Here is a 27,789-nt window from a genome sequence, read left to right as displayed (position 1 = left end):
GGATACAGGTTTGTAGTGGTTTATAGGTAGAATGAAGTAAAGCAATAAATATTAATGGCACTGACAAAGCTTCTGTATGCTTTAAGGAAAGGAAAGGAACAGCGACGATGACTAGAACAAAGCTTCTAACTTGATTTTCTTGCAAAGCTTCCATTAGAAACATCGAGTTCATTGGCCTGACAAATGACAGTGGTTTTCCATTTTACAAGCCATTTTGTTCTACTTGTTGTGGCAGTGTTTTTCTTTTTTCTTTTTTAAAAAATTTTTCATAGCAGAGTTGAGTCCAATTTAGCATATAATTGTGACAGGGAGGCTCTTGTTTTTGGGGTTTTCTTTCTGCCTGAGTATCTGATTCAGAGTGGCAGCTGATAGTTATAATTTCCCTTGGTTAGAAATGGTTAAGTGGATAGCTTCCATTTTTGGGGCACTTGAATTATATAAGAACATTTTTTTTTAAGCCATCAGGTGAGATTCTTTCTCCCAAGTACCTCTACTGATAGATATTTAGTGAAGAACTAGAATTTTGAATCATAAAGTTTGGAGTCAGGATTATTTTGTCTAGAAAGTAACAAAATGTACATATTAAAGGTACTTCTGGATTATTCTGGAGGTCACTAGGAAGTATGAATAGTCTTATAAGAGTCTCACGCTTGGGTGAGTTTGTGCCATATGCTTCTTCTCTCCCCTTGGGGTGAAATGTCTTCTTTAGTTTATTCAGCAGTAAATTTCCAGTACAAGTCACTAGGTAACAGAAGAAGTATATTATTTCAATAATTTTAAAATTCAGAAAAGAAATAGGACATTTTGGTGTAGGAAATAGTGCAGCTATGACTTGCTTGGATTTACATCCCATTTGGAGTTTACAGAGGGATTGTGTGTATATCAGCTCACTGGTTCTTCAAATTAATCTGTGAGTAAGTGCCTACTGTGTGCTGAGCCCTGCTGGGCATCAGAGGACATATAAAAGAAGATGAAGAGATAGCTTTTGTCCTTTTAAAACCTGTGTTCTTGCTTTTCACGGAGAGTTAGAAGCTAGTGACACTAATAGAAGAGAGTTACATGAGGGCAGGGGATAAGAGGAAGCCCAGACCAAGCTGGGGTAGCTGTGCCTGTATATTAGCTGAAGTTGGGGTGTCCGTCCCAACCACCCAGTCTGCTGGTGGTTCTGCTCTACATCTTCAAAAATGACCAGGACTTGGGAGCACTTGGGTGTCTCAGTAGTTGAGTGTCTGCCTTCGGCTCAGATTGGAATCCTGGAATCTTGGGATCCAGTCATGCATCAGGCTCCCTGCAGGGACCCTTCTCCTTCTGCCTATGTCTTTGCCTCTCTCTGTGTCTCTCATGAATAAATAACTAAAATCTTAAAAAAAAAAATAACTAGGACTTGGTGAGATTTGGTCAACTTGTGGGTGTTAATGATATTGTCCCCCAAATATAAAAAAGTATAAAGTTATCAAGTAAATGGTTTGGTGACTCAATTTTTTTCTGATTATAAAATTAGGTGGACATTCTAATTGTAGACACTATTGAAAATGTAGGAAAATATAAGGAGGAAAATAAAAATCATTTGTAACTAGGACCAGATCAAGACATTCAGGGCAAATCAAGACATTAGCAAAGAATAGAATAAAGTCCCTTCAATACATGTTTGTATTTCAAAGTGAAAATGCTACTAAACCGTGCAGTAAATATAAGGAAGTCCAACCATGTTCTGATTTTTCTCATAACTAATTCATTGCTTTTTCTTTTTTAATCATGAAGTTTCAGAAAAAAAAAAATTGTTGCTTTTGCTTTGCTGGTGCCCTAGTCATCCTGCTAGCCCTCCCTCCTATAACCCCAAAATAATACCTCTTCTTATTTTCAAATTCTTCTAGAATTTTCTTATATAGATACAAGCAAATTTTATACTTAAGTTTGGGTACTGAACATGTAGTTTTAAAAATTTTGAGTTTTCACTTACTACATCATAAGGCTATTTTCATGCCATTAAGAAATCTCTGAAGACACTTTCAGTGTCTGAGCCATAGCTATATTTAACCAGTCTGTGAATGTTTCTGGTTTTATATGCTTAAATAAAGTTCTATGAACAGCTTGCTACATACATTTTTTAATCCATCTCTGATTTTTATTAGTTGTCTGGATCCGGTTTATGTGTCTGCCAGCAAATCTGTCTTGGTACCCTTAACAATCCAGAGTGGTATTATTTTTAAAAGGAATAATAAACAACTTTTCCCATTTGATAGAGAAAAAATAGTATCTTTTATCTTACACTTATTTGATTAGTAAGCAGAATAAATTTTTGCATGTATTTACAGGCCATTTTAAAATTTGTCTATGTCTATTGACCATTTTTCTTTCACGACATCAAAAATTTTAGAAGAATTATGTGAAGGATACAAAACTTTGGAAAATATTTGTTGGAAATATTTTATCTCTGTTTTCTTTGCCTTTTAATTTTATGGCATATTTAGTATAGAAAGATTTAAGTTAATTTGGCTAAATATATCATTATGGTCTTCTGAATTTGTTCATTATTTAGAAAACCCTTCCTCGTCCTAAGGACTGATATCCGAGTAGATATTTTTTCTAGGCTTAATGTTTTTTCCCTCTTTTTAACTTCTTGTACATCTTCTGACTAATATTTTGCACAAAGTATTTTTTATTTCTATCAGTGATACGACATCGTTGTATTGAAACGTTAAATTCTTGAGTTTGGGAGTTGAGAGAGAATGATCCAAAATGGCAACCCAATGAGTCATCATTCCTAGTCTTCTTAGTAATATTCTGAAATCTTCTTCTGCATATGAAGCAGGTGTGAACAAGGCAACCACACCTTAACTTTTCCTCTTCCTTTCCCCTTTCTTTGCATTTATATCCCTCATTGCCTCTTCTCTTCCTCTAATTAGGTGACGAAAACAAAATCTATCTTCTTTCTTCTCTGCGAGAAACCTGTGAAGACCTGGTCACAGAGAAGTCAAAGTTAGAAATATGATTACTTTGCACATAATATGCCTTTCTGACGGGCAGAAATTACTCACTTTTGTAGCTGAGATATTTGCTATTTAGCTCTACTTATTTTCTGGTGAGAGAGGTTTTTTTTCCATGGGCTGGCTTAAAGTTTTGTGTGTGTGTGTGTGTGTGTGTTTTTTTAATGCAACCAAGAGGCCATCAGAAGTGAAAGATTTTTAAAGCCAGAATGGTGCAGAGTAAAATTCAATTTCTTATTTTGAGATTAATTGATAGTCTTTCTAGGAGTCATCTGTGTTTCTGAAGAGTATTTTAGTTTCATTAGCTTGATCCCTCTACAATCTATATCAGAAAGATTAGAATTTTTGCAGATGGCAGTGGGCCATGCTTCATTTCTGGTCAAATCACATCATAATGATACCACTTATTCATCCATAAAAGCTTGTGGAAGTGCACTGAACATCTGCACATAATGCAGCCATTCATGCAAAGAAAGCCGAGGACCCTGTTTATCACAAGGGATCTGCGAGCTTTCTCTTCCTCTTCAGTCTGTCTCAGGAGTTTCAACTGTCCTGGGAGAGAAGTGCCAACAGCCCATTAGCCTGATGAGCCAATCCATAGAAACATGCTCTCTGTGCCCTCGCAGATGCCTGGCCAGAGCTGGGACGCAGCCAATATGCATTTCGTTCTGGACCCCATCAGCATCATCTTCCTTCTTTATCCCTTTACTCCCCAAACACTGACTGCTTGGACATATGGCTTCCTATGGTAATGTTTAGTGTTAATCATCCGTTCTGCATAAACTTAGCCAAAACAAATTTGAAATTTTTAAGATTAGCGCAATTCCTTAAACAGATGCTGTTACAGAAGTACTAGTTCAATGCAAAGCATAATAATAGTTCTCTATCGTATTAAATGGATCTGCTTGCTGTAAATATGCTTTCATTTGTCCAGTTAATTGATTTTTATTGAGCAGATACTGTGTACCAGGTAATATGGATATAGCAGTGAATGAGGAAGAAGTTGTTTTATATCCTCCAGTATAATTCAAGTACAAGAAAAGACTCTGGACTAATCCTTTGAGAACTTTTCTTTATTATTTGCTGAGAGAACAGTTCAGCTTTTAAGCTTTCACCTGTTTGTAATTATTGCATAATTTAGATCAGAGCCTTAGGAAAAATCTGGAAATCTGAGAAGTGTCCCTTCTGACAGTGTCTTGAACTCATTCAGTTTTAAATAGCTTTCTTGTTTTTGTAACTGAAATGTATTTTACATTGACCCATAACACACTCCCTAATCCATGTTTGTTGTAAATAATGGTGATGCAGTGGGTATGTACTTACAGTCCTAGGATAAGTCCAAATGTAAGTGTATTAGTTTTTGTTTAAATTCAAGCATATTTGACACATATCATTATATTAATTTCAAGCATATAATGTATTCATTTTTCTATTGCTGCTGTAAGAAATTATCATAAATTTAGTGGCTTAAAAACAACATAAATATGTTCTTTCACACTTCTGTGGGCTAGAAGTCTGGGTAGACTTGTCCAGTTTCTCTGCACTGGGTTTCATGAAGCAAAAATTAAGATGTCAGACGGCCTGACTCTTGTCTGGAGGGGCTATACTCATTCAGACTTTTGGCAGAATTCCGTGCCTGTGGTTGTAGGACTGAGGTCCCAGTTTCTCTTCCTCTCTCAGCTCTCAAAGACCACCTGCCTCCCTTGTCACATTTTTTGCTTCCATCTTCAAACCAGCAATCTTGCATCCCTTGCAACTTTATATTTTTAATCTCTCTGACTTTCCCTTCTGCTGCATCTTTCTCATTCCAGCCAGAGAAAGCTCTCTTAAAGACTCATGTGGTTAGATTGGTTCTACCTGGACAATCCAGGATAATCTCCCAATTTCAAAACCTGTATTAATTTCATCTAGAAAGTCCCTTTTTTCCATGTAATACATTTTGATGGGTTCCAGGGATTAGGATATGAACATATTTGTGGAGCCATTTTGCCTTCTACAGCTTTTGAGGACCTCCTCGGAAGAACTCTTTTTGACTGTTCAGATCCTCACCACAGTGCTCTGAGACGGGTACTATGTAGCCCAGTTTTGTAGGTGAGGAAGCTGAAGTTCAGAGAGGGAGGGTACTTGCTTAAAGCCTTGCAACTATTAATGTTGCCATTGGAATTTGAATTCTGTCTCCAAAGCTACTGTGTTTCATCTGTGAAAATAAAGTAGTGTAAAATATTTTTGATTCATCAGGTACTTGTCCATTGATATAATTAAATGATTTGGTAAAGGGAAACTTCATAAGAATGTTTTGGACTCTGCAAAAAGCTAAGATGGATGAGAAGACATATGAGTCTTCTTGAATAATTTCTGCATCAGACATTTACATTTCTTGTTTTTTTTTTTCAATTTTCAGGCAAACCATTAATACAACTTAAAACATTATTATGGAATGAATACTAATGCCTTGCCAGTGGTATATTTGTCTTCTTAGTAGATAGTCTAGTCTGTAAGTCAAATTTGATAACAGCACTCTTTGAGTTAGCACACTTTGAATGTAGCACCTGTGACATTTCACCTAATGTGGGAGTCGGCTAGGCAGTATTTCCAACTCTTCAGCCTCCTCCAGCCTGAGATTCCTTTCACAACTAGGATATAACAGTGTCACAGAATTTGCTATTTTTTTCAAGGCAGTCATTTTTACCAGTGGATAGCTTTAATAGTCATTTATTTTTTCATGAAATAAAAATCTTGCTTCTGCCCTTTTCCACCACTGATCTTTATTATGAAGTTTGGGAAAAATTTCTGAGATAGTTCCCATTAGGAAGACAATCAGACAAATATATCCAAATGTTTTGCTAAATACCAGTGATGGCCTTTGGGAATTTCATTCAAATTCAGTTCATTGAGGGTAAGGGTGTTGTCTTGTGTACCCAGTGTGTAGGGGTTGACATGTGGAAGTGCTAAATAAATATTTATTGAATGAATGAAGTGACAGAGGGATGATGATTTACATTTTTCACATATACCAAGGGGAAATATATTTAAGTTCTGTTTAAGAAATGAGCAGATACCTTTTATTTGGACATTTTGATAGATTGGGTGGATTGCATTGTATAGAAAGAGTGTATGTAATTTTCATTTTTCACAAAAGGAGACAACTTATTGTTGAATAAATTTTAAAAGAAATAAAACCTCAGTAGGGGGGATTCCTTAATGCCATGTCCTATATGTAGAGAAACAAGTGTCCTCCATGGCTAAGGCAACATTGCAAAGACTAGCGTGGACATTTATAGTGTATGAATAATCGCCTGTTCTACATGATTTTTCCTGAAATCCCCATAGGTAAAAACATGAAAACTCTACACTTATACTTTTTAAATGAAAATTCAAAGAAAACATTGCAGTGTTAAGATTCTACAATGATTTTAGCATGGATTTTTGAAACCCAACGGCATTAGAGTAGTGCAAAAGCAAACATTTGCACGATTGTGCTAAATAAGAAGAATTTCTTTTTTTCCAGTTTAAATAATGGCTTTTCCAGATCTTATTAGACCATGTCTCAGGTGACTATTTGGTATGAGAGACAATGTCTAGACACATGCAGAAACTTAACCTTTTTCATGATGTGAGAATTTTCAAACCATCTGGAAGAAAAGTCATAAGAGTTAAGAAAAAAGTAATATCAGAAGTAAGATACCCAAAATTATTTTTGAGAACTTCAAACAAATTTGGCAGCCGTTCCTACAACTCTAGACATGCTATTATTAGATCAGTTTTATATTTTCCAGTAATGTGTGCATTTTGGAGGTTGCTTCATCTCTTTGCACCATAGCTGTGAAGCCAGTTTTAAGCATTGTTGACATCTCTGCACACAATATCCAGATTCTGCTGGTAAATCAACTAGCAGACATACTGCAAATGAATTTGCTTAGGACACAGAACCATGGTGAAATGCAATGAGGTTGTCTGCAATTAGGTTTGGTTATAAAATTATCCATGGAATTTCAGTGTAAAACAGAGTAGGATACATGTATGATCTTCCAAGGCTCCACCACATTAAAATTCCCTTTGCTGTGGGATGACTAAGTCTCTGTATGTGTGAGAAGGTTAAGATAGCTCTTCCAATAAACCCAGAGTAATGAAGCCCCCCTCCAAAAATAACAAAAAGAAGATCGTTATATGGTCCCAAATTCCGTAGACTTAGTTAACTCTATAGTTCCCATGGTAATGTCATGGAATGCACAGGCCCAGGTGCAGGAAGTTCCTGTTGGTCCTGGACCTAGCTCCCGTGGCAACCTACAGGCTCTGGTGTCTGGATGGGTTTCATCCATGAGGGTGAGTGATTCAGGTGGATTGTCCTTCATGTGGTGCTATCCCAGTTAGAGGTGTGGGCCCTGGTGTGCCTCTCTTTATTCTGGGTATAAGCTATGGGCATGCTGTTCAGATGTTGAGACAGAATCATAGAGAGAGAAAATCTAAATAACTCAGTTTTCTCATCTGTAAAATGGAGGTAATCACAGTGCCTATCCCATGAAGATTAAATGAATTAATACATGTAAATCCCTGAAGTTAGGCTTCATGCCTAACTTTATATTAATGATTTTACATTTTTTTCTTAAAGAAGGCACTCCAAGTTGTATAAAGCATCAGGTCCCACAGAATCTGGATCTGCCTTGCCTGGTGGGCAGAGGCAAGAAGGACAAAGTCACTGTTGCCATAAAAGAGGAGAGAGCCATGACTTGCTCAGCCTCGGTATCTTCATTCATAAAATGAGGATAATGACACTTGGCTACCTCGTAGGGATATTGTCAGGCTCCAATAAAGAATGTCTGTGAAAGTAACTTAAAAATATAAATTATCAAGCTATTATTATTATTTACAGCTTTTGTATGCAAGTCCTGTATTTTGCAAACACAGTAGGCAATCTGGGTATTTATACAGCAAGTCACCTTCTTTTTGTTATATTTTTGCTAAGCATTTCTTTTTGAAAGACGGTGATTGCACAAGATAATTTAGGTGTCTGGAAAGCGTTATTCTGAAGTTATTATTTTGTTCACTTAAAATCTTGAAATTGAGTGATCCTTCTAAATGCTCTTATGGAGATAATATCAGCAGAAACTTTCAGGGTTCCATTTGGCATCCACAGTTTCTATTTTATCACAGAATGTTAGCACTGATTGAAAGTGCTTAGTTCAATTGTGAACATTTTGCTTATCATCTGAGACTTAAATCCTTAGGACACATGCTAAGCATTTGGGACACAAAGTTCTAATCATACTATAGAGTCCTACCATCACCTAAAATTCCGGTAAACTCAATTCAAAATTCATTCAACAAATTTTATTGAGTGTGTGCTATGTCTCAGGGATGGGTCTAGTTGGTGAGCATATAAAATGAAAGAACATACAGCCCTTGCTCTCAGGGGGCTCAAAGTCTAGGGTGGAGAAACAGACAAGTACTTTAACAATTAAGCAACTTGATGGATGTTGTGGCAGAGGTATTCTCAGGTGTTAGAATATGACAAGAGAAGACTCATCTGACTTAGACTGGTGGGTCTGAGAAGGTTTTCCAAAGAAGGAGACACAGAGAGACATTTGAAGTCTGAGCAGAGGATGGTGAGACAGAGAAAGGGAGGAAATGCCTGGAGGAGTGGAAGGGCCCCCTGTTTTCAGAGGGCTTCCGGAGCATGGTCCCAATATGTACATGCCTGTTCACAAGCACGGTTGTGCAGCAGAGAGAAAATAGGCCTCAAGAAGCCTTCAGTGGGATGCTTAGGAATTTGACTATTACTCTAGAAATCATGGAAGCCACTGAAAGCTGTATTCCCTATCCCTGTTGACAAAACCACTTTTCCCCCCAGTCACATAGATTTGAAACTACTGTGTCTTCTTCTCTGTTCTTCTCCAAGCCATTTAATAACTCTCCTTTTAATCCATCCTTCATGGTATCTCTAGACATTCCCTAGTCTTACTATTTAGCCCTGTTTTTGGCTCATCTTCCCTTGTGTGGGACCACTGTGGGTCCCCCTGAAGGCTCTCCCTGCCTCCCTGTTTTCGTGTCTTCCAGCCTGTTCAATATACCTACCCACTGACAAATTAGTCTAATTCAACCACTTGGGCTTCTGAAGCCTTTAGCAATTTTCTGTAACTCATGGTATTCCTCCAAATACAATAAGTAAATAATTGACTTGGATTGGAACGAACTAAAAACTTCTTCACTTGGCCCGCCAAGCCCATAATGCAGCATCAGCCAGCCATCCATCATCCACCATTGACTCCACTGCCCTTCTCTCCCATTAGCACCCTCTGATCCAGCCAGGTTGGCTCCCCGTGCTCCTCCCAGCTCTGTCACCACGCTGTCCCTGTGCCTCGCTCCCTGAGGATCATTTCTTCCTCTCAGTTTCACTTGCTGCCTCTGCCACACGCAGCCCAGTACATCTTGGCTCATACATGCTGCCTAAAAATATTAATTATTACTGTAAGTTACTATTTTATAATTACATTTGATTTCTTCAAATAAATTTCAAATTCCTTGAGGGGGATGTTTGTAAGGTCATCCATCATGCACTTAGAACATTGCATGGCACATGGAAGACTCAATAAATTGTAATTCTTATCCTTAGTATCATTTTTGGGGTTTGTTTTTTTGGGATATTGCTTCCTTGCAACCCTAGAACAACTAGTAAAAGAGGCCCTCAAAGAGATGTGCTGTCCCAACTGAGCAGCTTGCTCGTCATGACTATGAATGTCTGGCAAATTGTCGAGAGTCAAATAATGAAAAGGTTTCCCTCCTGCAGTTTGAACGTTTTTAAAGTGTCTGATTTCAGGCATGGTCTTAGATAGAACATTTTTATTGTTAGAGTGCATCTTTTATTATTAAAAATGTGATACTCATTGCAAAAATTTCCAAAGATGTGAAGTATACACAATAAAAACCAAATATTATTCTGGATTCACTCCCCTGAATTCACTCCCAGAGGTAACTCCTGAAATGAGCAGTGCTCTAACCATTCTGTTACATGTATGGTACAGAATAGTAACTTTTTTTTTTTTAAGATTTTAAAATTTACTTTAGAGAGAGAAAGCACGCACATGCGTGCACGGGTAGGGGGAGGGGCAGAGGGAGAGAGAATCTCAAGCACACTCCCTGCTGAGCTTGGAGCCCAACGTGGGGCTTAGTCTTGCACCCTGAGATCATGACCTGACCTGAGCCAAAATCAGGGACCCTTAGGGACCCTAAGAGTGGGACCAACCCTTAACTGCCTGAGCCATGCAGGTGCTTTGGTACACATAAGGCACTGTAGATTTCTGAAGTATATACTCAGTCATCAAATAAATATGTTCACTATTTTTTTAATTCCCATGGGTGTAGTGACTTTATAGTAGCCCCATTCATTATTTGATGGCTGTGTTCCCATAGCAAGTATAACTGAATATTAAAGGACAGTTCAACCATTGTAGCCTGGAACCCATGTGAATTTAACTTCTCCAGCACTCTACTATTCACATGATTTCATAAGTGTGCTCATGATTCTTTCCTCTTTGTATGAGATTGCTACTGGTGTGTAACAAATGACCATGAGATTAGTGACTTAAAACAGCACCCATTTATTATCTTGCATTCCTGTGGGTCAGGAGTCCATACAGGCTTTAAGTGGGTCCTCTTCTCAGGATCTCACTAGGTCAGGCTGCAATTCTCGATGGGAGTGGATAGTCCTCTTCTCAGCTCACATCGGGGAATTCAGTTCGTTGTGGTTTTAGGATTGATGTCCCTGTTTACTCTTGCCAGTTGTTGGCCAGAGGCCCCTTCAGAAACAGGAGACCCACTGCAGCTCCTGTGGTCAACACATGCCTTTTCACCACAGAGATGGTTTCTCTTTTTCAGGGTAGCAGGAGGGCATCTCTCTGACTCCTAGGCCCTTCTGGCCTGCTGACAGTCATAACCATAACCTAGTAGGGTGATGACTGTCCCATCAGATGCATGGGCTCCTCCTGCACTCAAGGGAGGAGGGTCATGTAGTGCCTGCACATCAGGGAGCTAGAATTTGAGGGGGGATTTTGGAATTCCCCGATGTATGACATCGGGATATTGGTGTCAATATTTAAGTTAAGGGATCCCTGGGTGACTTAGTGGTTTAGCGCCTGCCTTCAGCCTAGGACCTGATCCTGGAGACCCAGGATCAAATACCACATCAGGCTCCCTGCATGGAGCCTGCTTCTCCCTCTGCCTGTGTCTCTGCCTCTCTCTCTCTCTCTCTCTCTCTCTCTCTGTCTCTTATGAATGAATAAATAAAATCTTAAAAAAATATTTAAGTTAATTGCAGGTTCGACATTTAAAAACAAAGCAGAGGCTGGGCCATGAAGAGGTTTACTACCAGAGGTAGAGTATGTGCCCACCTTTCTTATGTGGCACTCATGGGTGGTGGTTGTGAGCTGGGCCAGCAGCCTGACCTTATGGGAGCACTTTAATGCTTTTGCTGAAATAGTCCAAGGATGAAAACTTAGCTCACAGTTCAGAAAAGGGTAAGAGAACCTTTTCTGGAATTTACTTAAGAGGAACAGAATTTAAACTTACATTCAATGCTAGCAATAGACCAGATTAGGCCTAAGCAGATGGCCAGTGACAAGTGCAGATGGTAGCAGCCTCCGATTGAAAAGTCTGTCTATTGCTTTGGGGAATAACAATCTTTAATATTTTTCTTCCACTGTCCAAATTCCCTCTGGAGTTGCTTTCTTTGTACCTTTCCTCCGAATCTGGCTCTTCTGCTCATGTTTTCATTTCTGTTAGTAGAAACTAAAGACCTATCTGAAGAATTTCAGATGGCAGTGTCATAGTTACTGAGCATACCACATTGGAGATCTTAAAATACTGATAGCCCTTAAAAATATGTGTTGTCACAGCACTTATGTGCTGCCCCGAGTGCCATTTATCACTTCCTGTGTGTGTAGTCAGTTAACAAACAACAAATCAAGGGATACATACATGGTGTTTGGATTTGATGCACAGAAATATTTCTTTATCCTACAAATATTTTCTGAGTGCCTGTCGTGTGCCAGGCACTGTGCTCATGGTCGGGATGCCTCAGAGAACAGGACAGATCTGGCTCCTACCTTCAAGGGTAAGGGGTAGAGAGATTGGGCAGGCTAATGAGAGCCTAAAGATCCTTGTGTTCTTTTATTCTCTAAAATTAGACATTTTGCTTAAGTGTTACAGATGGTGAAATGAGAGTGTATCAAGGAATCCAGGATACTTGTGGTTAGGTAATGGGCAGAGTCACATGAGTAATGAAATTCCATCTCTCCATTTTTAAATCTAAGGAAAACTCAGAGGAACTATTTTGAGAAAATAAAATAGGTATGAAGACTATTAAAATCACTGATCTGCTCTTCTTTTTCATCCTGTGCCCTGCACTAATGTAATTAGACAAGTTTTGCCCAGGTTCACAGAGCTGATTAGAGGCAAGGCAGCAATTTGACTCCTCCTAGTCCAATCATCTTTTGACTATAGCTCCATTAAATACTTTAACATCCTCCATTCATTCTTCTTTGCCATTTTCTAGAGCTCCTATAATTATTCACTTGGTAAAACCACGTTTAAAACAACAACCTCAATTCCTCAGTATAAATTTTATTCTCATTTTCTTTCAAGATTGGTAATCCAAATTGGGCCAGCCATATTTTTGGGTGTTTTCTTTTAGATTTATGTTCCATCTTTGTCTTCTCAAGGGTAAATTGTCCTAGCATCCAGCTGCCAGACAAAGGAATTTTGTTGTTTTATTGAGAAGGAGGTTTGCATGGTGGAGGAGTGAGCATTTGGAAATTTATTGACTGCGTATTTCACAGTTGACCCCTGAAGGTAGAAACTGTTACCAAACTAAACCTAAGATCGGCTCTCTGTTGCTCAAAAGACCAATGTTCAAGAGACAAATGTTGGCAGAAAGGAGTATGAGCTTTACTCAGGAGGCTGGGGAGAAGGTGGACTCTTGTCCTAGGGGCTACTCCAACGTTTCTGCCTGGCCGAGGAGTTTTTAAAGGAATTTAGTCAGTTAAGGGAGTGCAGTGGTCTGTGACATTTCTTGATTATGTGCAGATTGATGATACCAGCTCTAGATGTGATCTCAGCACTCAGAGGTTGTGGAAGAAGTTCTAGTTCCTTGGTGCCCAGGGGGATTTGCAGACATTTGCAAGAATGTCTGGTTCCTTGGTACCCATGGGTTGTGCAAGAGTACTCTGTTCTTTTTGCAAAGGAGGACAAGATCTACAGATGCGCAAAGGGAGGTCAGTAAAGTCATTTGTGTGACCTTAAAAAAGGAAAACATTTTGCTAGAAGATTGCTGGGCTAATCAGAAAGCAGAGGGGTCTTCAAATAGACTTGCCTGGCCCCTGTGGTCTGGGAACATTCTGGTCCTTCATTCCCCAAGGCCAGTGGTCTGCAAATTTCAAAGAAAGTAAATTAGTTCTGTTACAGATCAAGGTCCTTAAGTCAGCAAGTGAGGAGTGTGTCAACTGGAAGCAAGTTAACCCTTAGGACCAGCTGGCGTGTTGTTACACAACCACGTACGTACGGGATGCTTATGCTCTTATTTGGGATTCTTTTAAAAATAAGATTCACTTTTTATAGGTGGAAATTGTCTAAAAAGAAAATCCTTCCTAACTAAAATTAATTTTGATAGGAAAGAGAAGAGTGCTAATTCCACAGTTGGACATAGAAAATTTTTCCTCCGTGGTCCAAGAGGGTTTTTGTATCCTGGACCTAGATGTTTTGATATAAATCTTCTATTTAAGTGCCTCTTATTAGTTTGTATTATTTCCAAATAGCAATGCCACTTGTCTGTACCTCTGCCTCCTCAGTAATAGATGACAATGATTTGTTCAGTATTAATGCACTGCAAGGATTAATTAATTTTTTGTGCAATGCTCTTAAACATATTTCTAGAGCTGACTAGTACACCCTTGTGGTCGAGACAAGAGAATATAAAAGTGGTTTCTAATATTTCAAGAATTAACTCTTATTATTTTTTAAAGATTTTATTTACTTATTCATGAGAAAGACATAGAGAGGCAGAGACACAGGCAGAGGGAGAAGCAGGCTCTCCATGGGGAGCCCGATGTGGGACTCGATCCCAGGACCTCGGATCTTGATCTGAATCAAAGGCAGACGCTCAACTGCTGAGCCACCCAGGCACCCTGAACTCTTACTTAAAAAATTTTTTTTACCATTTATTAGGCCATATCAATAAGTAAATGCCAAAAAACATTAGCCTGTTAACATCTACAAAAGTTCAAAAATGCCTATGGTTCTGTTAGGTTCAGCCCCCTCCTGTTGTATAAAATATGTTACTCTTCAGTGCTTTTGTTACTGTTTTTTGGGTTTTATTTCTCCTCCAAGAAACTCAGAATCCTTTAACCAATCTTGTGATGTTCACAGCAATTCTCTCAAGACCAATGTGAGGTGAGCAGACGTTATTAAAGAAAATAATCTCTCACCTCACTGATCCCCAGCTTCAAGAATGACATGTGAAAAACTCAAAATAACTTCCATTTTTCCCCAAGGCACGCAAACACCTGGATGACCAAGCAGTATGATCTCGGGGAGTTCTTGTTTGGAGCTGATTTGGGCTCCCCATGGGACATTTGGCAATATCTGGAGACCTTACTGGTTATTAGAACTCAAGGAGAGGGATTGCTATTGGCATCTAGTGGGTAGAGGCCAGTGGTGCAGCAAACATCTTCCAATGCACGGGACAGCCTGCACAACATAGAATGATCTGGCACAGTGTCAATAGCACTGTGTTTGAGAAACTTTGATATAGGCAAAAAAGCACTGAGCCAAGAGCCAAGAGATAACGGATATCTCTATTTGGTCTCTGCTTTTTATAAGCCCATCAAAAAAAAAAAAAAAAAAGAAAAAAGAAAGAACAAATTACTTTGCATTTTTGAAGTGAGCACTTTTTTCATAGGATGAGGTCTTTAAAAATGATGTTCGTATTGTAATGTTAACAACACAGTCCACAGCATGCATGGACTTTTAAGAAAAAGTAAGGAATCTGGAAGGAAGGGATTTCCATAATATTATATGTCTCAGTATTATCAGAAGTGATATCCTATTACTTCTAACATCCATGACCAAGATGGGGAGGAAGAAGCAGCAGAGGCCAAAGAAAAGGAGAGAAAAACAAGGAGGAAATGTGTAGTTATTCATTCACTTAGTGAGACTTGTGATACTTTTTGCCTTGTACGAAACTTAGCAACTGTCATTTCAAGGATCTTCCTCCAAAATTGGAAGCTCTCACAGGAGACAGCAGGTGGGGACAGGAAAACAACAAGAAAAAAAAGTAAATAGAAGAAAAGACCCTCTGGCTCCATTACTGCGAGAGTCTTCATGGCAACTGCAACGGAAGGATTGGCAGGCTGTTGGCTGACCTTTCCCAGTCTTGTCCTAATCTGGCAAACCTTAGCTGAGATGCCATGCTTGGTGTGGGGGCCCAGCGTCACTGGAGGATCCTGCTGCTCCTGTACTTACTTGGACTTGCTAACTTGCTAAGTGGTTCCTGGCAAATTGCTTAACCTCCCTGAAGTGAGATGCAGCTTCACCTCATTAGCTGTCTGTAATTGCACAAGAATGGTGAGATCTGGCAGGAATGCGGAATTTGGAGGTAGCTGCCATTTTACAGGTGTTTTTACTCCATATCATCACTCATTAATAACATGTCCAACTGCCAGAATGGAAGTGAGTGCTGCTGTTCCAAACTGTCAAGCACCCCACTTACGTGTAAAATCTTCTATGTTGTTCACAGTAGAAGCTGCAAGTTTTGCATGTAGCATCTTTAGCCAAAGCTAGCCTCCTCTGGTGGTTACTTAGAATTTGGATAGATGTGATTTTTTTCTTTAAATTTTTTGAGCAGTTAGTTCATTTAGTGCCACGGTAATCATGAAAATAGGCCAGACCCTTCTTGGAGTTGGGTTCTTAATGTCTCCTCCACCCCCTCATCCAAGAACAGCACTTAAATATTAATAACATCACTGGGAAAGCATGGCAGCTATTTCCCTGTTTTCTGCAGCTCAATGAAGAGCTGTTCAGTGCGGACCCCACTGCTCACCCTTCATGAATGGATGTGATTGTGAAGAAACCATCTCCTACTAAGCCAAGACGTGACAGTGTGAACAAAGGGTGATTTTTTGCCTGATGTGATGAGCTCACCCCAGGGCCCATGTGGGGACTTTGAAGCTCATCCAGGTGCCAGCTTTCTGTGTATATGACATTCTTGGGAGAGCTTTGGAGACTGGGCAGCAGGCCTTGGAACACTGATCTGCAGTGTATGCATTGCAAGGTCAGATGGGGTAAGATGTCATAATTTCTATTTAGGCTGAATTTCCCTGAGAGGAGACATACTTCCTTTATCCTCAGTGAAGGAAAACCACAACATTTTCAGCTCAGTCAAATCAATAAAATGGCAAGATGTTAAATAAATTTGTATAATTATTTTCTGGGGTGGCTATGTCTATAGAGAAGAAAATGCATTTCTCCCTTTCCGTACCTGCCGCATCTTCTGTGAGGTTGTGCTAATGCCTAGAAGAAATGTGACCAAGAAACCAAGTTCGGCATAGCCACTTGAAGCTCTCATGGAATCAGGTTTGATTCACATGATATCTTAGAACCACTTTGATCACTGTGTATAACACACAGGAACAAAGCAGACACTCAGTATACCTTACCCACTATTATGAAGATCTCAAAACATGCACTACAGGGGATCCCTGGGTGGCTCAGCGGTTTATCGCCTGCCTTTGCCCAGGGTACGATCCTGGAGTCCTGTGATCGAGTCCCACGTTGGGCTCCCGGCATGGAGCCTGCTTCTCCCTCTTCCTGTATCTCTGCCTCTGTATCTCTCTATGTCTATCATAAATAAATAAATAAATAAATAAATAAATAAATAAATAAATAAATCTTTTAAGAAAACAAAACAAAACATGCACTACAGTTGGAGGGCTATCAGGATTCCCAGAAGGGTGTCCTCCTTGTGGGTTAGAGTGGTTTGGGAGGATTTCATTGGTGTACACCTAACATTGGACTCTTAATGGCCTGTGAGAAGTGGTGGGCCCTAAATGTACAATAAATCCACGGGATGCTAATCGTGGTAATGTTTTGAAAACAAGAATTGGGAAACACAGAGATGGTATACTGGGAATAATTGAGACACGCAGATTTTGAAACCCACACTCAACACTTGTCACTTCTCATGTCATCTCCTTAAAACCCAGTTGTCATTAGCTATCTTTTGGGGTGGGTGTTGTCAGGACAGGAAGCAGCGTTGGATTTCCCTTGAGGCTGGGGCTGTGGAGGGCTGTGGGAGCAGATATTGAGGCCTGAGAGCTGCAGGAGCTGCTGTGTCCCTCTCAGGGAGATTCAGAGTGACACAGAATCTGAAGGAAGCAGAAATGGAGATGTAGCCACATGTCACAGAGCAACTGTTCAGATCCACAGAGGTGGTAAAAATGGACTAAGAATCAGTGAGAGGGTATCTTGGTTTCCTCAGGCACCAGCCTCCCTGTGAGGCCCATGCATATGGGCTGGAGGGTATGGGATAATCAGGGAGATCAGACTGGCTTAAAGACCAAATCGTAGGACAGACACTTGCCTAGAAATTCTGGCACTAAAACTGGAGACTTTCCATGTCCTGGTTGATCCACAGGCTGACTTTCTCTACTTTTAGTTCTCCCTGCTTCTTTTCACCCATTCACACCAGCTGAGCTTGTGTTCTCAGTGTTCTCCAGAAACATGGTTTTCTAGTTTCTAGTCTTTTATTTATAGCCAGGCTCAATGTTCAGGGGTCCGCCCAAATGCAAAGTCCTTGTTTCTCCAGCAGGAAATAATAACACCCCCCGCCCTCTGAATTCCTTTAAGACAAGCCCCTGCCACCCCATTCCCACACTTCTCTGTTAGACCAAAAACTCCTTAAGGGCCAGGACTATATACTAGTACATTTTCATCTATGGCAAGTGTTTTCAGATATAGTCGATGGCTCTCAGAGAGCCCTGAACACCTAGGAAATCCAGATACTTGCTAAATAAGTTTGTATGTACTTTTTTGGAAGATGATTTACAAAAACTAATCTAATTCCCTGAAGATGCTTTTATCAAGGAAACCACCACATGCATGGTCACCCCTGCCTTTTGAGATCTATGTGACATCAAAAACATGTACCCATTCTCCTGTTTCCTATTCAGTGAGTTCTACTACTTGAGAATCAAGTTTTCTTTGAGATTTTATTTATTTATTCATGAGAGACAGAGAGAGGCAGAGACATAGGCGGAGGGAGAAGCAGGCTCGCTGTGGGGGTCCCGATGTGGGACTCAATCCCCGGATCCCGGAATCACATCCTGAGCCAAAGGCAGATGCCCCCACTGAGCCACCCAGGCGTCCCGAGAACCCAGGTCTTCCCTGGCACTTTCCCACACCTTACTCTTGGAATCACTGCATTTCGTAGGAGCCCTTCTGTAACCCCAGCCTTCGTATTTTCTCCCTAAGTCAGCCCCAGCACATCAGGCCTCCAGGCCCCTGTGTCTGGCTGAGTGTTTTTATAGCTATGACCATCACCATTCCAGCTTCTTTTCATTTCACTCCTTGTCATTTCACTCCTTGGAGTCAACGGTGTGCCTAGTGTTTACTGTTCCGTGCTGACTGCAAGGAAAAAAGTCATTCATTATGTAATATTACTTCCCACAGAACTGCTAATGTACGTAAAGGCTAGGGAATCTGAATTCTGTAAGAAGCTCATTACACATTTAAAAATGTTATTTTGTTCAGTCTGGTTGATCAGAAAAGGTGGGAGGATGAAATAACACAATTTATGTCCTATTCTTTTTAAATGGAATAGAATTCATTTCTTAAATCAACATTTTAGGGTTAAACTGCAAATATTCTTTGTTCAAGAACTTCTGTTTTTATAGAATGACATCGGTTCCAAGCCATTGTGTGACGATGATTGGTGGCGTCAGTGCCTGCACCATGTCTGGTGGTTAATATTTGCTTAGTGCTTGAATTAATCAGCATTGGATTCTTTGCTGGTGTCCCGGGTTCTCATCCCTGAGAGATTTTTTTTTTTTTTAAGACTTACAATAGTGCTTTCAAGGCTAAAAGGCATGCCTTCTAATGAATATTTTCAAAAAGAAAAGGCTCCAAACTGTTCCTCCACAATCCCCCACCTCAAAATTTCTACCTTTATCATTATTAACAACAAAGAAGTCCCCCAACCCCAGACCACGCTTGTGGTGAAGCTGCAAAGTTGTTTTTAATGTGACGGTGGTTCAGGATACCAGATGGCAGCTGACTTTGTCTCCTCGCCCCCGTGTGAAACCTAGAAGCTCACAGGCTTGCTTAGATGATGGGATTTGTGGAATACCTCCTTCCCTCCCACTGTCTTTCCTTCCTTGGAATATTTCTAGAAAAGTTAAAGTAGCTTCAAGAGCCCATCCAGGAGAGAGAATAGAGGCTCAATGTCTTGCTTTGTTTGACTCACTCTAGAATGAACAGAAACTGTTAGTGTTCTTCTGAATGTTGTCTGACGTGAGTGTAGGCTACATCCAATGGCCACTGCAGGAGGAGTCTCCGGGGCCTTTTTCCCTGAGCCTGGAGCCAAACTGCAAGCAGGATGTGATCTAGGGTGTGGACAGAGGGCAGGCAAGTCCATACTTGACTGGGTGCCATTGTCTTGGTGCTCAATTTCCCAAAAGGAAACAATTCTCCTCTTTTCCCCTTTTTCCTTTTTCCTTTTTTTTTTTTTTTTTGGTGTGTGTTACATTCAACATCAAAAGCAACCCAGGGTAGGGAATGTGGCTTCTCACTGGGGACTTCTCAGCAGCGCTTCCCTGGAATTCGTAGCAGGTTCATCTGTTCTTGGGCTACCATTCTTTAGCTACTGGTGACTGTGGTAGTCAGTGGGTAGCAAAAGCTCAACTTGAAATAGAGAGTGCTCTTCTAAATAATATAGCAACTTGGCAACTGCATGAGCTCGTACTAATTATGTTTCTGTCACTCATCTGTGGTAGATCTTTTGTGGCTCTTGTATAAAATAGCTCCAGGGTATTATTTCTGCACACTTATGTAAGCTCTGCTCATTAAATAAAGTGCTTGAAGTTAAGTTCCCTTTTTATTTTGTTTTCTAAGATCATCATAATAAGAGAGGGACTGGACTGTAGTGAGCCCTTCTTGTTGAGTAGTTAATGGCAACTTGATATAAGATCAATTTTTAAAAATGCATAAAGAAGTCAATGGGGCTTATCATTACACTTTGCTTTTCAAGTCCTCCAGCATTAGCCCAAAGAGCCACAGTGGCAGTTCATACCATGCTTCATAAGTGGTCATTATCAGAATCTAGATTCTTTAAGTGGAAGGAGTATTAGACTTGTAATCAAAGAACAGACTTTATCATTTACTAGCTGCATAAATCCTTCAATTTCTCTGAGCTTCTCATCATTTGAAACTGGGCATAATAGTTTTTACTTTACAGGGTTATTATGAGAATAAATGACTCTTTTGTGTATGTTGATTCCTTTGTGTCTATCCAGAGCACTTTGTAGATTGGCAGATTATACACATCTCTGTTGTTGTTGTTGTTGTTGATGATGATGATGATGCCAAACTGCTTTGGATAGGGATATTTTAAACATGCCTTTCTATGTAAACTAAGGCTTTCATGTTTTGGGATATAGACATATGGTTTTATAGGAATCTTTGAATGTTCCTCTTAATAAAAATAATGATAATGAGCAACAGTGTAAAGCAAAATCTCCTCCAGAAAGTCTCATGCTCTCTTACTGACCCCATGGAGCTAGCTGGTGATGTGTGGCTAATGGGCCCCGTTGCAGCTGCATGGTGTCCAAATGTGTATTGTTAAGCTATGCTACACACATCCTAGTTTGATTGACCTTTACTGACTCCTTCTCAACTTGGGCAGTTTTGAGGACATTCCAATTCACATGCCACGGCAGAGAATTCCAATTTGCTTTGTAACAATAGCACTTGATGAGGACTGTCACAGCAGACATAAAATCATTTAAAACAATTTCAGTTGAATGTGTCAGGTCAAACAAAACCAATGGAATTGCTGCCTCCACGTATCTTATTTCTTACCATGAAAGACAATGGTTTTCATCTTTTGCATGTATAAATTTATAACATGGCTTCCATAATGTGAAATTGACCAAGGTTTCTTACTCCCCCAGTACTGGATTTGAGCAAATACAGTTTGATATTAGAATGGATATATTGAAATATATGGTGCATTTGGTATTTTACATTGTCAGTACATCATTTTATCCATAGGTACATATATTTTTAATATAATAAGTACATAAATCCTTAGCTGATATTTTCAGTGCCAAATAACACAACATGTTTGTAGTGTGACCATTTAAATGCATCTCCTGTATATGTGTTAGTAAAGAGTAATAAGATATAAATATCAATAGAAATTGATAGTTGAAGCAAGTTAGATTTCTTTTTACTCTGAAGAGTTGTATTGAATTGGTACCGTCAGAAAATAATTAGCACCTATTATGTGTTGAAACATTCTTATACATATATTATGGATTGGAGAAAGGAGAGAAAGTTCTGAAAATTTAATATTACTTTTAGGCACAAATTACTCTTTTATACATCTTTCCAATAGCTCCATAGTTCTTGATTCATATTCTGTAATGCACAGAATAATATATTATCCTAAGTGACTCTAACCTCATCCATTTTAAGTCCCTTATTTCAGATGGAATCCCTTGGGCAACAATAGTGGGGAAAATGTAGGTGTATTTTTATGTAATAGTTGGATGGTGGTGATATTGTCCGATTTGGTTGCTATTTGTCTTCCGTGAAGAGTCATTTGAAGAAAACACTCATCCTATTTGTATTGTAACCTTTATCATGATGGATTTAGCTCACTATAATGTATTTTTTTTCCATTGGAGAGTGTTTTTAAAACTGTTAGACAAATATCACAGCATTTGAAATGATATCAGAGACTGGCCTCTGGCACATTTGAAGATTGAATGAAAGCAGACATATTTCTTTGTCTTTTAAACTAGCCCTAATGAGTCCTTATAGTGTCTCCATTTTTGGTCCCTTTCTTCGAGACATCATCTTATTGGGACATATCATGCTATAATTATTATATTGAACTAAAAATCAACACCAATTGCCTCCTATAGGCTGCACAGTCAGTGTGCTATCTGCTTCTAACCACTGGGCTGCAAGTTGGACTCTTCTGACTGCAGCACAAGTGCCAAGTGTTACAGGGTTACCTGAACAAGATGTGACGTGGTGCCTAACCTCCCAAAATACACCAGATGATTGGAAAGTAAAGGAAAATGACCACATAGGAAAGAAACATTGAGAACATAAGTGCTGGACCAGGATAGAGGAGGTCGAGCCCAGGGAAAAGGGGATGGATCTGGATTAGAGTATTGAATTACTGAATTTTCAAATGTGCCAGCTAGAAATTTCAGTCCCCTCTGAGTATAGATGCAGACACTGAAGTCATTTATCTGGCTATAAACAGCTACTTTAGGTAGAGCAAGGATTAGCATCATGTCTCTAATTTAGGGTCAGGAGTTATGGATGTAGAACTTGAGTTGTTTCCAGAAGAAAAGATTAATAGAGAGCAGAGCATAGATGAACTCGTGTCCATAACTGACAGAGGGCAGGGGTAGGGGGAATATGATTGAGCCCTTTCTGTGTGAGCTGAGAATATTGAACTAGTATGGTGAAGAGGCTGTACACAAAGGAATACTACAGGTTTCCACCACTGTTGGAAAGTAGAGCATCGCTCTGAAACCTTTCTGAGATGAAATGGCATAATGTCTTGAGGCAATTACCATTCATTTATATGGAAAAATTCTTGAGCATTCCCAGACCCTCCCAAAAAATAATCTATTTTAGGCTTTTCTGATACCTTGGGACATATCTTGCTAATGAATGCACAAAATAAATCAAGATGAAGCACAGATGCTCACAGACATAGTTCAAAGCTAGGGTAGCTTGATGCTGACACAGAGTGTAGTTCCAGGAGAAAGAGCTTGGTGGTGGCCGCTCTTACTGCTCAAGGTGTGCACTGCCTCTGTATATTGAATGCTGAGTGATATTTTCGCCGCTCAATTCTTTTCCTAAAAGCAGAAGTCCTCCTTGGATATATCTTTTGGTTAGTAAAAATAGGTGCTAGTTTAGTTCTTCCTCAAAGTGAAGTGACATAACTCATGCTTTCAAAAAGTGCCAGATGTCTAGTCTAGGAAATAAATTTGGATAGGCCTGTGAGGAGGAATTGCAGGGAATCCTTGACAGTAAAATAGAAACTATTGACTTCATGAAGTGGGAAATAGATGATTATTACAGATGTGTGTGTGTGTGTGTGTGTGTGTGTGTGTGTGTGAGAGAGAGAGAGAGAGAGAGAGAGAGAGAGAGAAGAGAGAAATAACAGGAGACTCATTAAGAAAATCAGTCTGAGTGCTGTACTTAAAAATATTTGGAGAGCACAAGGGAAGGGCCTGGAGACTAGCTGAGGAATTGCTGCTATGATTTAGTTAGAGACCTAGATTCAGGAGAAGTGGTGGCATTGGGGATTGAGGTGAAAGGACAAATCTGAGATTTGTTTTTGAAACAAACAGTGATTGGATTGTAGAGAAATTGAGCATGGAGGATAACGTGGAGGAAAGGATCAAAGATGACTCATAGTGTCGTACTTCAGGATGCTGTGGATGGGATGTTGAGAGAACCGTTTTAGAATCCGTGAGCAGCTAAAACCTTCTATCCAGCACATGGAAAGGAATTTCTGCAGCAACCAGCATAGAGAGTCCTGAGTAAATCAGAAACCTGAACCCCCCCCTAGGACCTCTGGAGGCTGAGTTCAGAGCTCCCACAGTATCATACTTCTGCCACATTCTGTTGGTCAAAGCAAGTCACAAGCTTGGCCTGCAGTTGAGGAGGGGAAAAGAAATAGACTCCCCTCTTGAGCGGGGGGAGGATTGACAAAACCGTATTGCAAAAAAGCATACATATACGGGTGGGAAGAACCTGCGGCATTTTTGTTTTCCACGTGTTATAGAACATGATCAGATTTTTAAATAAAATCTTTATGACTACAGCATGAAAATGCTTTTGATGATCATGAAGAAAATTTAGACTGGAAACATGGGAACCAATTAGGATGTTATCGTGGTAAACTAAGAGCATAGTTATGGGTGTATTAATTAAAGCAATGGCAAGAGGATGAACAAGCATGAAGAGATGCAAATAAACATTAAGATGGCAACACCTGGAAATGAAGTTGGTGTGGAGGAAGGTCAAGGACCGTGTTTCTTGTTTGGACAATGAAAGGAAAGTGATGATAGTCGCTGAAGCAGGGAATACTGGATGAGCAGCAGGCTTGAACACGAAGGTGAAGACCGCTATTTGGGTAATGTTGAGTCTGAGAAACCTGGAGGACATCTATGAAGAAACAGGCAAGGGTCTCACCTGAGGATGAGAGGGAAGCGCAATAGAGTTTTAAGGAAACTGATGAAACAGCTGTTGTTGAGAAGGGAGGGGGAGAGGACTGGGAAATATGGGGTCATGGCCAATATTGGGCAGAGAATGGAAAACAGGAATGTGGGTGGCTCAAAGCTACCAGGTTGGACAATTTTTTCTAATAATACTCAGCCATTTTTATAGAGGCATATTCCTATAGGGAATTTTGTGGATCAGTCATAACATCCAGCAGGTAGTTGGTTAAATGTCTTTACTCAATGTGAGGAATAGAATGAAGATAGAAATTTCTGAAGATCCAAATGAGAGATGTTGAAAGCAGTGGTCAGAACCAGCAACAAAATATGCTGGACTCACTGCAAAATAAGAACGTGGAACCTCTTGTTCAAAAACTATGAAGTTCAGGGATGCCTGGGTGGCTCAGCAGTTGAGGGTCTGCCTTTGGTTCAGGGCATGATCGTGGAGACCTGGGATTGAGTCCACATCAGGCTCCCTGCATAGAGCCTGCTTCTCCCTCTGCCTGTGTCTCTGCCTCTGTGTGTGTGTGTGTGTCTCATGAATAAATAAATGAAATCTTAAAAAAAAAAACAGCCTATGAAGTTCAAATGATGACAAGAGAGCTATAAGCTGGGGCACTGGGGTGGCTCAATGGTTGACCATCTGCCTTTGGCTCCGGTTATGATCCTGGGGTTCTGGGATCAAATCCCGCATCAGGCTCCCCATAGGGAGCCTGCTTCTCCCTCTGCCTGTGTCTCTGCCTCTCTGTGTGTCTCTCATGAATAAATAAAACCTTTAAAAAAAAAGAAAGCCATAGCCAACCTGGGTGTCCTTCTGAGTGTGTCACCCTGTATGACTGTGCATGTCACATGCTCATGAAGCTGGCCTAGCAATGAGGAGAATCTAGAGACTGAGGAGAACACAGTTCACTGAGTAAAAATTTTTCCTCCTCTTCTTTTGTCACACACATAAATAACTAAGGTAATACAAGTGATGGTTGCTAGGGAGGTGGTGGGCATAGAAGGAATGTGGGGGCATGATATATTTAAGGGCTGACCCTCACTATATGAATATGGACAGGCTGATCTCTGCGGTCTCAAGTCCTGTATCAGAGTATCTGGTCTGTGACAGCCTTGGTGAGTTCTCAGGCAATATTAATATTAAGGTTATTATCTTAAGCATAGTTTTCCTACAATTCTGTTTTCTATCAAACATATTAAGCTTTCTCCCTCATCCTTTTTCCTTCTCTCTGAATCTTTCTGAATTCTGGAGTCGTGCTATGGAGAGGCTGCTCTCTAGTTTTGGAAGACTTTTCCCAGAAAGAAGGGAGCAGGAAAAAAATTTCAAAATCAAAGTTGAGTTAGGAGTGCTGGCCCCAATGAGTCATCTCTTGTGCAGGACAATTTCTGGCTCAGAGATAGGAACTGCCATTCCTATTTCTGTGAATTTCAAAGTCAGCCCTCAATTGAGGGGCTGCGGGGTTACCGGGGAATCATGCTCGCCATACTTATTTGAAAGGCAAATTGTGAAATTAATACTCAGACTTTAGAGTTTTTTATAGGTAGAGTGAGTTTAGAGGTAAGAGATTGTGAATTATAATGTTTTCATTTTATAAATGAGAAATCTGAGGCCCAGAGCTGTGATTTGCTCCAGATCAGTCAGCGAGGAGATGACTTGAGAGGTCCTAGAGGATCACTCGTACAGCAGCTGAGCAGGCTCCACTGTCTTCCTTCCTAAAAAACAACCAGCCAAACAGAAAAACAACCCTTCCCCAGTCCTTTTGACTACACTATCTCCAATACAGATATAATTTATTCAAGAAAGCTCATTAAGATAAAAAAAATAGCTTACAATTTTAGCAATGGAAAATGTCTAAGACCTTAGCAGCATCAAATTTCTTTTCAGTTTATTTTAGAAGGAGAGTGGTGAAAATTAAGAACATAAAGCATTTTTTTCCTAATAGCCCAATATAGTGTCTCTTTATTTGGAATGGGGAAAAATAAAAGAGAAATCAATCATTTCTTCAAGTGGAATTTGTTTTTGATAAAGCTGACCACAGGGTGAATTTCTGTAAATAAAGTCCTACATTTTTCACTGGCTTTCAATATAAAGTTGTATTACCTCTTGATGAACTTAAGGGAAAGGAAATCATATGCAATAAGTTTAAAATTATGCATTTAAAAACAACAATCTTAGAGTAAATATTAGAACTACTAACTTTATTTGTATTTGGAAGCTTCATCTGCAACAATTACTCTGAGCTAAAATGTGTCCAGGGATGTGTTTCTCTGTAGGGCAAATCTCCTGTGATATCACTTATCTCTTTATTGCCTAGAAATATTTCTTGTTTTCAGGATAACTTTTTAACATTTGAAATTTGTGTATTTAAAAAATAAATAAACTTCTAACTTCAGACAGTTTTAGCTTTCCAGAGAAATTGCAAAGATGGGTTCCCATTTGCTCCACACTCAGATTCCCCTATTGTTGACATCCTACATTAGTATGCTACAGTTAATGAACCAGCAATTGTACATCATTATGAACTAAACTCTATCCTTTATTCAGCTTTCCTTGGTTTTCCTTAATGTCCATTTTCTGTTCCAGACTCCTGTCCAAAATGGGATATAATTGTAGTTGTCATGTCTCCTCAGACTCCTCTCAGTTGTGGCAGTTTCTTAGACTTCAGTACTTATTTCTGATGATCTTGACAATTTTAAGGAGCACTGGCCAGGTATTTTGTGGAAGGCTTTTTACTCTGATTTGTCTGATGTTTCTCTCATGTTTAGACTGGGGTTGTGTGTTTTGGAGAGGAAATGTGCCATTCTTATATTATATCAAAGGTACATACTATCAATGTGATTTGTCATCCTTGATCTTAATCTTCATCAGTTGGCTGAGGTGGTGTCAGATTTCTTCCTCTCCTGTGTCCATACAGTACTGTTAGGAAGGAAATCACTCTGAACAGGCTACTTTAGGAGTAGGAGTTATGTTCCACCTTCTTGAGGGTGGAGTATCTATATACATTATTTGGAGTTCCCTTGCATGGGAGTGTCTGTTGACTTCCATTTATTTACTCAATCATATAATTGTGTCAGTATGGACTCATGGATATGTATTTTATATTTTTGGTTGTAATCTATATTGCTTTATTTATTTTGTTGCTCAGTGTTTTAGCTTTGGCCATTGGGAATTTCAGGTAATTTGTGAATAGTTAACCTAATAATTTTCAAACAAGTATGATGCACTTTTAATAGACACCAGAATATATCTTCTAGTTAGAGTGAGTCTATTATCTTGAAATAAAATA

The 27,789-nt window shown here is 39.6% G+C and overlaps 1 protein-coding gene across 1 annotated transcript in view; it reads left to right on the top strand.

The window, feature by feature from the left end:
• The window catches only part of SLC35F1 (solute carrier family 35 member F1), a 381,287-nt gene that overhangs the window by 79,829 nt on the left and 273,669 nt on the right, over positions 1 to 27,789 (top strand). The gene's annotated exons all lie outside the window — the stretch shown is intronic.

This window comes from Vulpes vulpes, chromosome 1 (genome assembly GCF_048418805.1).
Source record: "Vulpes vulpes isolate BD-2025 chromosome 1, VulVul3, whole genome shotgun sequence".
Taxonomy (NCBI): Eukaryota; Metazoa; Chordata; class Mammalia; order Carnivora; family Canidae; genus Vulpes; species Vulpes vulpes.
The sequence above is the reverse complement of the archived record's forward strand: the minus strand, read 5'-3'. Positions and strand labels throughout refer to the sequence as shown.